Source organism: Helianthus annuus, chromosome 13, assembly GCF_002127325.2.
Source record: "Helianthus annuus cultivar XRQ/B chromosome 13, HanXRQr2.0-SUNRISE, whole genome shotgun sequence".
Taxonomy (NCBI): Eukaryota; Viridiplantae; Streptophyta; class Magnoliopsida; order Asterales; family Asteraceae; genus Helianthus; species Helianthus annuus.
Window position 1 is genome coordinate 61,088,703 of NC_035445.2, and position 9,948 is coordinate 61,098,650.

General features: G+C 33.0%; 1 long non-coding RNA gene and 1 other non-coding gene across 2 annotated transcripts; both read right to left on the reverse strand.

Annotated features, from left to right (window-relative positions):
• Window positions 1–4,327: 4,327 nt before the first annotated feature.
• Window positions 4,328–6,546, reverse strand: LOC110897962. Its single transcript, XR_004877107.1, has 2 exons — window positions 4,675–6,546; window positions 4,328–4,582 (listed from the first exon to the last, which is right to left on the reverse strand). It is a non-coding gene; the product is annotated as an uncharacterized LOC110897962 (long non-coding RNA).
• Window positions 6,547–9,524: 2,978 nt separating this feature from the next.
• On the reverse strand, window positions 9,525–9,598 carry TRNAI-AAU. Its single transcript has one exon. It is a non-coding gene; the product is annotated as a tRNA-Ile (tRNA).
• Window positions 9,599–9,948: the final 350 nt, after the last annotated feature.

Below are 9,948 nucleotides of genomic sequence, written 5' to 3' on the forward strand. Positions count from 1 at the left end.
TAACTTTTAATTTAATATTATTATATAACATAACTCGTCCATTGAAGACGATATGACTTTGACTAGTGTGTTTCATAGTAGTGCACCACTTCTGAGATAGTAACTTGTGAATACTCTAGTTGTAGAGAACTAGTGTTCAACCCCCGCGTTGTGGGGCGGGGGTTGTAAAACCGTGTTAATTATGTTCCTAAGATCCTACTTTAATTGCTTTAGGTTACCCTGCACGTTTCAACGAGTTTTATAGCGGCGTCTTACATGCTTTACAAACAGGAGAACTTTCATATTGTTACCTAGAGACAAGATAAACCCATTTAGCCAAACCAAAACCTACAAAATTGAACCATAATCAATAATGATGGTTCGGTTATGCGACGCGTTAAAACCGAACCGTGAAGCGGCACTCCACTAATATATTTTTTTTTGCACCACGCTAAATTTTATTTGAACGGTTATTATTAAATTATAGCACATTTCATTTTTTGGAATAAAACTTTCTAAACTAAATGTTATAAATATTGAAAGTTGATGAATACCTTTTGGTTCATTAAAATAGCTGTCATTTTCTAATTGCAATTAAGGATTCATAATCCTTTTACAAACACACCCTGCAATTTACTTTTTTCTTTTGACTGTTTCTTGAAACCACAAGCAACCTCTGCCTTCATCCACACACAATCAAACCTGGAATATTTCTTGTCACCCATATGTGAATAGTTCAAATTATACTCATCCCTTCTTCCCTAAAGACGATATGTACACATATAGTGATAGGGGAGGTTCATTTGAGAAGAAAATTAAATTGAGAAGAAAAAGAACAAAGGGTAGAATTGTAAAACATTAAATAGTATTTCTTACATCTCATTTATTATTATCTTTGACTAATTAATTAGTCATAAAGATTATTGTCATTCACACTAAATTTTTTGCCTATACACATCAAAATTTATCCTACACGTTTTGAAAATTTATCCTACATATATTGAAATTTATCCTACACAACTCGTAATTCATCCTACACACCTCGTAATTTATCCTACACTTTAAATTAATTGTTTTTCTTCTTTGAAAAAAAAATATTTTTTGAAAATAAGTTACAAATTTAATTTACTAGATATTAAAAAGGAAGACTAACAATTAATGATCTATCTAAGTTTACCAATATACCCTTACACTAATATTAAATACAAAAATTAAATGAAGTAAAATGAAGGATTCTTATTGGTTGAAATTTGTTATTTTTTATTCTTACAAAAAAATTGTTCTCATTTGAACCCTTATAGTGGTACAATTACTTATCTTTACACCAACACAACAATTTATAGTTGGTTTATATATGGAAGATTTCTTTACAAATTAAAATTTCTTCTCGCTCGTTCGTATCCTTGTCTAAATGTATAACTAAGATGTCATTTAGGTGGTCGGATGTCGCCGATCTGAACATGCATGGCGAAAACGACTCGCAGGAGATTGGCCGAGACGTCGCCGGAACCCTAGCCGCCATTGTTGGAGGCGGCGGCTAGATGGTGAAACACCCTCAACAACCCCCTTGCAGCCATAGAATTTATTGATGATGTTTGTTGTAGACGTCGGAGATTGTTTTGAAGTGGACCAGTGAGCTATTCACCGTCTAACCTCGTCACCGTCGCTGGGGTGTATAAACCACCACCACCAGTTTCTTCCACACCTTCAGATAGGGAACATAACCGATCCACGCGCCTGGTGGTGTTGCCGCCGTAGCGCCGCCACGGAACCACCGTCCTCGGCCCCTCCCTTTTAACTCCTTCTCATCTCTAACTCTTTGTCTCGGTAACCATCTCTTTCTATTCCTCACGTTTTCTATCTCTTCCTTTTAATTTGAACAAAGGCGGTTAGGAACCTAGGTTTTCATGGAGATAAGCAGGTGGGTGTCGTCGTGGTAAACAAAAGCTTGTGGCAATATTGTAAATAAGATCCCAAAACTGTCCAATTATCCTATTGTTCACAAGAACCTACGCTAATTGTCATATAGAATGTTTGATTGCTTGTTGAAAAACATATTGTCTATGTACACAACTAGGTTATAACCCGTGGTACCCACGGGTCGCTCTCTTTTTAAGGATATTAATATTTTATTAATTTTATTAAAACGGTTTTTTTATAAAATTTGTGAGGATATATATTCAATAATTCAATGTTATTCGTACATAAAAATATATTAAATTAATGATATAGCTTATCTTAAGAAAAGCTCCACTAACTAAGAAATGACATTGATCAACTCATTTAAGGCTGAATATGATGTTTTGGATAGAAATGCCCTTTCAAATTTCAATTAAAGGGATTTCTGACTTAAGTTGTTGAACGCCTATTAATAGACCATGGCCATGAGCAGCCAGCAGTCGTCATCACTTCTTCATGCAAGTCATGAAAAAAAAATTCTGCAACAAACCTTCAAAAATTGTTAGACATGCAGCAATATTCAATAAAACAGTAACCAAAATGCAATTTAAATTTCCAAATGCACAATATCATAAATACGGTACCTTAATATGAAAATAAATAACGTGTATTTTTAAGGGGTAACTTTGTAGAATAGTAACCAAGTTTTAAAAGTGTTCCAATTAGGTCACTCAAGTTTCAAAAGTGTTTCAATCAGGTCACTCAACATTCATTTTTCATTAAAATTAAGGGTCTTTTCATCCATTTCATAAGTAACCATGATGATGTTGATTTTTGTTTCTTTTTTCTCTTTTATTTGATGCTAACTTTGAGTGATAACGTGAAATGTAACTTGTTTTTTAATTTTTAATGTAATTAAAGTGTTTTTATTTTTAATAAATATAATTTCATATATTAGAATAATCCGATCCCAACATCTTATCTTTCATTTTTCTCTTGACCTATAGAAAAAAGGACATGAGTTGATTTGAATGTTAAGTTATCTAATTGGGACAAAAACGATCCGAGTGACCTAATTAGAACACTTTTGAAACTTGGTTACTATTCTGTGACATTATTGTTTTCTTTTATTTAAGTAGATTGAAACATTTTACAAAACAATTGAATATGTATGTATTTATTGATTGAATGATTGAAATTGACCGTAAAAGTCTTGAATTTTTTTGTGAATTTTTTTGAAAGTTATAGACACAACCTTCAAATTTGCAAACTTAAACAAATAACTTGAATTAAAATTTTAGTTTTTAGAATGACATTCAAACTTCTGAAGTTAAAACTTATTATACAAATTAATTAACAATTAATGCGGCTATAATTCTTTAGTACAGCCTTGAAAATCCTCGTCCTATACATAATAGAATCTCGTGTAAATATATGGCATCACGAATGCCCATTTCTTGAATTTATTGAAAAAAAAATTTCAACATAGAAACATATTAATTAGCGGGTTTACCACGTCATACAATGAGCTAGAAAGTGAAAATTAAGTGGTCTCATTGATTAACACATGGCATAAAAAACTTTATCTATTATATAACATAGAATAGATTAAGCTTCACCCCTCTGAGGAAATAAATCCCCCAGAAACTATACTATTCGAATATTAATTAATCAAAATATTTATGGGTTGTTCGATTTGTTTTTGATAATGAACTTTTCTGTTTAATAAACACGAGTTGTACAATTTGTTTTTGAAAACGACTTTTCTGTTTAATAAACGTACACAAAAATTATTTGTGATTGTAAAGTGAAGTGTCCAAATGAGTCGGAAAGGATCTACTTCTTTGATAATTCTAATTGGTGTAGTGTGTCGAAAGGATCAACTTCTTTGATAATTCATTAAAAGACTGGTATTGTATTTTGCATGAATGCTTTTCAGATCAGTTGGTTATTCAACTATTGCATTTGCTGTTGCTGTTCTTGAAGGCAATACACAACCAGGTGTATGGTTTCCAGAAGAGGTACGCACCACAGGCACATAAACAAATGCATAGTCATTTGTACACCACTATAAATAAATGACCACTACATTATTAAACCTTGAAAACATTACCAACATACCCCCATTATCAGGATGAAAGGGTGGGTAAACTTGTAACTTTGATGGTTTTATTGGTTTTTTTTTGAAAGGCAAAACAACTCAAGTTAATCTTTTTGGAAACAACTCAAGTTAATCTTTTTGGAAAAGTGTTAATTTGGCTCGGCTCGGCTCGGTTAGAAAGTGAGCCTAGCTCGTCTCGTGACAATTTAAATTATGTAAACAACGGTTGAACAATGTACAAAGGCTTTACCATTTAATTTTATAATATCTTTTATATTATATTTGTAGAGACCTATAATGGCATACATAATGAAGATGAGTCCGAATTCAAAATTAAAATATAACTAATTTGAGTAGAAATAAAGACAACCTGCTCATTTAGAAAACGGATTCTTTGCTCCATGCTAGGAATCATAACTTTGGGTGACAGATCAAGAACAAAATCCTTCTAACTATTGCAACTTATATAAAGTTGAACATAGATCATCTAACCAACATAAATAAGCCTTAAAGAAAACTGGTTTAAAAAAATAATAAGAGACTAACTCATCTATATCCTCATTGTTAATAGCCAAGATGCTGACCGGGTGAAGCATTTAAACCCTGCCAAAGAATGCAACCATTCATAATCTGTTATGAATACAAAAAATATATTGAAATACGACAACAACTTGCATTATTATAGATGCACTTACATACAAATCCCATGGATTCAGACATTCAGTTTGTGATTAACTAATCGACCTTTGGAGGAGTTAATGAAAAGTAAAGGACAATCATTTGACCCAATGTATTTCTCTTAGTTATTCTGAATCACATGCAATAAAAAACAACAATCTTATAATTTGATAGATGTACTAATAAAGAGGCGATTAGAAGTGGAATGTTGTATATGGCTACATAAGCAGAGGATACCAATAGTTAATAGTAAATTATATAATAACTTACATTCTATGCAGTGGTATAAGAATTAAACTCAATAGTCTTAGATCATAATAACAACCTGATAACCCCATAATTTAAACGGTGGATGGAAATAGTATGAGTATGAAAACAATCCACAGTAATATTCACCTAAAATATTAAATGAGAAAAAAAATTCAGATGACCCGTGGCCACAAATTCCAAGGTATATATGGAATTCTTTTTCTAGTTAAGTGGTGTGGGGAGGCCATCCTTCAAAAGGCGTTCTTTAGTTCCCTTCAAATACATAATCTAGAATAAAATTGCATCGAGCTATATCACAAACATTGTGACCTATCCTGACTTAAACTCATTCTAACCCATACCTATCCTGGCCCAGTTTTTTATCAGCCTAGCTTATCCTGACCCAAACCCATTATGACCAAAACCCATTCTGACCCAACAACTAACCCAATCCAACTTGCCCATTTTGCAACCTCTAATGTTACACATCATCTTCTTCATGACCAGTAAATGAAACAGAAACTTAGCCGATACTCATGTTGGTCGTAAGATTACCTAATGTATGCATAACATCCAATGGAAGGATTGCTAAAAGCTGCCAAAATGTAATAAAACTAACTTCAAGAAATATAAAAATATGCAACATATACATGAGTTCGGTTAGTCTCTTCATACCTGTCCGCAATTGATATTTGGCCATTTATGAAGATTTAAGGCCTAGGGGTGCTAAACGGGTCGTGTTCGCGGGTTGGCGGGTTCAACCTAACCCGAACCCGAAAATTTTAGACGAACTCGAACCCGAAAATCATGCCATACATATGAACCCGAACACGACCTGAATACTCGCATACTGACCCGAACCAGACACGTTCAACCCAGATTTTTTATTTTTTATTTTTTTCAGCAAATTAATATATTAAAATTAACACGACTACAAAAAAAAACACAAATTTATATAATAAAATTACATTAAATCATAAAAATTTATGTCAACTTCCATTTTTAAGTTATATTTATAGCATAAAATACACATCCAATTTAATTTATGACATAAAAGATATTTTAAAAGATAAAATATAATATAAATGGGTTAAATGGGTCAACCCGCCAACCCAACTGGGTTGACCCGAACCTGACCAGTTTAGCTAAACGGGTTCGCGGGTTCAACCTGAAACTGACCCAAGCTCGTTAAGACTAAACCCAAACCTGACAAGTTTTGAAGTGGACCAGTGAGCTATTCACCGTCTAACCTCGTCACCGTCGCTGGGGTGTATAAACCACCACCACCAGTTTCTTCCACACCTTCAGATAGGGAACATAACCGATCCACACGCCTGGTGGTTTGCCGCCGTAGCGTCGCCACGGAACCACCGTCCTCGGCCCCTCCCTTTTAACTCCTTCTCATCTCTAACTCTTTGTCTCGGTAACCATCTCTTTCTATTCCTCACGTTTTCTATCTCTTCCTTTTAATTTGAACAAAGGCGGTTAGGAACCTAGGTTTTCATGGAGATAAGCAGGTGGGTGTCGTCGTGGTAAACAAAAGCTTGTGGCAATATTGTAAATAAGATCCCAAAACTGTCCAATTATCCTATTGTTCACAAGAACCTACGCTAATTGTCATATAGAATGTTTGATTGCTTGTTGAAAAACATATTGTCTATGTACACAATTAGTCTTGCCCGCCCGTGTTCCAGGATATTAAGCCGAATATTTTTTTTTCATATTTGATTACTTGTAAAATACTACTCATAACATGATCTGAAGAAAAAATACATCAAGTCAACCAATTAAAACTTTGCTAAAAAAACTAAAACGATGGAAATACTATAATTTTAAAAATGGGGGCAAAATTGTAATTTTCAGGACAAGGACAAATGAGTGTGTGCCAGGCAGCCGCCTAACACGAATAAAAATTCAACCGAGTCAACAATTAAAACAAAACACTACCATAGTTTTGTAAAAAAAAAAAAAAGCTAAAATAAGCGCATGACTGTAATTTTACACCGGGGACGAAAACGTAATTTGATAGAAAAAAAACCCAAAAACAATGGCAAAATTATAAATTTGAATTCAGGGCAAAATCATAATTCGACTGGGAGGGAAAAATAACAAATCTAATGACAAAACTGTAAATTTAAACGGGACAAAAAATAATGTATATATATTGAATTTAAAAAAAAATAATGTATATATATTGAATTTAAAAAAAAAAAAACGCGTGCCCTTCGAAATCACGCGTCTTGTGCGGATGTCCTCCCCATACACCATCAAAGCCGTCATTGCCTATACATCATGGCTAAAATTTAAAACACAAACCTATATAGACTTCTAACATTTTTAGGAGTTTTTAACTTTATAGTCTAACTCTATGAATTATTATATTTATTATATTATATTTATAGTTGCTAAGTATACAATTATTCATGGGTTTTCATCATTATCATGGTATCCAAGTTTGAGGTTCTCTAAAATATGACGCAAAGATGTGGGCCCCCCTATTAAAATATGACCGTTAATAATAAAAAAAAATTAAATTTCTATTTTTTGAATAAAGCCAAACGGCTAGATTTTTAAAATATATAAATTAAACCCCCATTTTCACTATCAAACACCAAATTAACTTCCACAATTCACCATTTTCTCCTATAATTTTTACACTCTCTTCCACTACACTCTCAACCTTCTTCCACATAATTTTCATGGATCCGTTCAACAACCCCGATACTCCCAACACGCCTTCGAACAACCCGAATACTCCCACCAATCCGACCCAACCAAATGTTTTTTCGGTTCCGGGGTATTATCCAACGCTAGAACCGAACCAATTCTCCCAATTTTCATCGAACGCTTTTGCGTCATTCCAACAATCGCCCAACCAATTCGATGTTGAGAACGAACCCGAGCCGAGACGTTCGATGTTGAAAAAACTACAAGACGACATCATGAAAAAGTATCAAATTATTTAACTTTATGTTTATTTTTATTAAGTCTTTTTTTTAAGTTTATGTTTTTTTTAATATTTATGTAATGTGGGTTTAATATTAATGAAAATATTTTATTAGTATATTTGTCAAATGTTAAAAAAAAATAAAATAATAAAAAAAATAAAAAAAAACATGGTGAGGACTATGACTAGGATCATCCTACCATGCCTTGTAGTTTTGGAGGATGGAGCATCTTAGTGAGGATTGTGACGTGTCGCCTACGTGGCGGACCATCCTCCAAGGATGGTCCATCACCATACCATGTAGTCTTAGTTACTACTTCCTTGTCTCGACTCAAGACACCGTTATCCTTTCCTTTGTTTATTTGGTTTAGAGCTAAAGCATTGTGTTGTCTTTGTCGCATCTTGCTATGCCACATGTCTTGTGCTATTCAAACTACTACTTGTGATCAACGATCCTCATATGACCGGCCTGGGTTGGGCGGGGAGGACCAACGGCCAGGACCCGATATTTCGAGGGGCACATTTTTTATGAAAAAAACCCGATATGTATATGTAAAATATTTTTTTAATCGGGTACATTCATACAAACAACAACATAGGCCCCCTTACAAAACTATTCTTATGGTTTAGATTAGTTATTAACCCCTTTGACATTAGGTTTAGACCTTTAGTGAGCCAAATACCTAATTTCGTTAAGGCCTAAGGACACATTTTTTTGAGCTTGAACAGGGTATACGAATTCTCAGGACCGGCAGTCATGTCTTTCCTTGTGCCAATAACGTGGTTGTTAATTTGTCATTGCTTTGTGAGCTTGTTATCATAAGGTTTTTCCTTTTATTTGTCACCGATATCTTTGTATTTTATTATTATTTTTATTTTTCTTGACGTCTGTTTTAGTTTTCTTATGGTTGCAAAATTGGAGGTATGGAACCATCTTATATCATCACTTGTTTGTTGATGCTTTTGATTTGAAGTTGTTGGGTCTATTGGTTAGTTTGCATTGTGTGATGTTCACTACCATGGAAGTTCAATATATTTTCTCATTATCTGTTTTTTTTTTTTTTTTTTTTTTAATTTGCAGCTCGTCGCCCGCAACCCTCTAACAGAACGTCATTGCTAATCCATTCACTCGACATGTTGTCATCGTTGTGGTGTGTGCTGTCTCATATGCATTTGAACTTGGATTCATGGATTTTATGTTTTTGGTATACATTCTGGCTCGGATCTTTTGAACTTGTCTATGTTTTCTTTTGTCGTTACAATTTGATGGGTTGCAACATCAATCAATCGTCGAGATATGTATTCTACACAAAGCTTGTAAAATTGAACCTGGGTAATTGTTTAATGATAACTTTATGAACGATTGTCGCATTTGTTACCTCGAAAAAAATTACTAAAAAATATATTAAACTAAAATGATGACTTTATGAACAATTTTTGCATTTGTTTCATCAAAAAATAATTACTCAAAGTATATTAAAAGGAAGACTAAAACTTTATTATTATTTGTTACATAAAAAATAATTACTCAAAGTATATTAAAGGAAGATAAAAACTTTACAATTGTAGTCGTATATACTGTTGTATTGTTACCTATTTTAACATTGAGAAATCTATAAATCGATGTGAAAGAAAAAAAGAAACTGTCGGTAAAAATATTAATACAAAAAGTGGCCCATGCAGGTCTCGAACCTGCGACCTTCGCGTTATTAGCACGACGCTCTAACCAACTGAGCTAATAGGCCTTGTTGGTTATTTGTTCACTGTTTCATATTAATCTTATATTGCGTGTGAGATGTTTTCATTGACTTGGTCAATGAAAATGTAAATACAAAGTTAATCAAATACCGTGATATGATTATATACTTTTGCTCATAAAAATATATGAAAACTTATTAATTTCAGTAATATTTACAAAATAATAATTGATATATATAGAGGAACAGACATATTTGTAAATGAATCATTTCATAAACTAAAGTTAGAAGAATAATGAGTATTGTATTTGACTAAGATGTGGTGGATGTAAAATGATGGTACAATCCAAAATGATGTATTTTAAATTTATTGGTAGCTTCATTTATTAATCTTTATT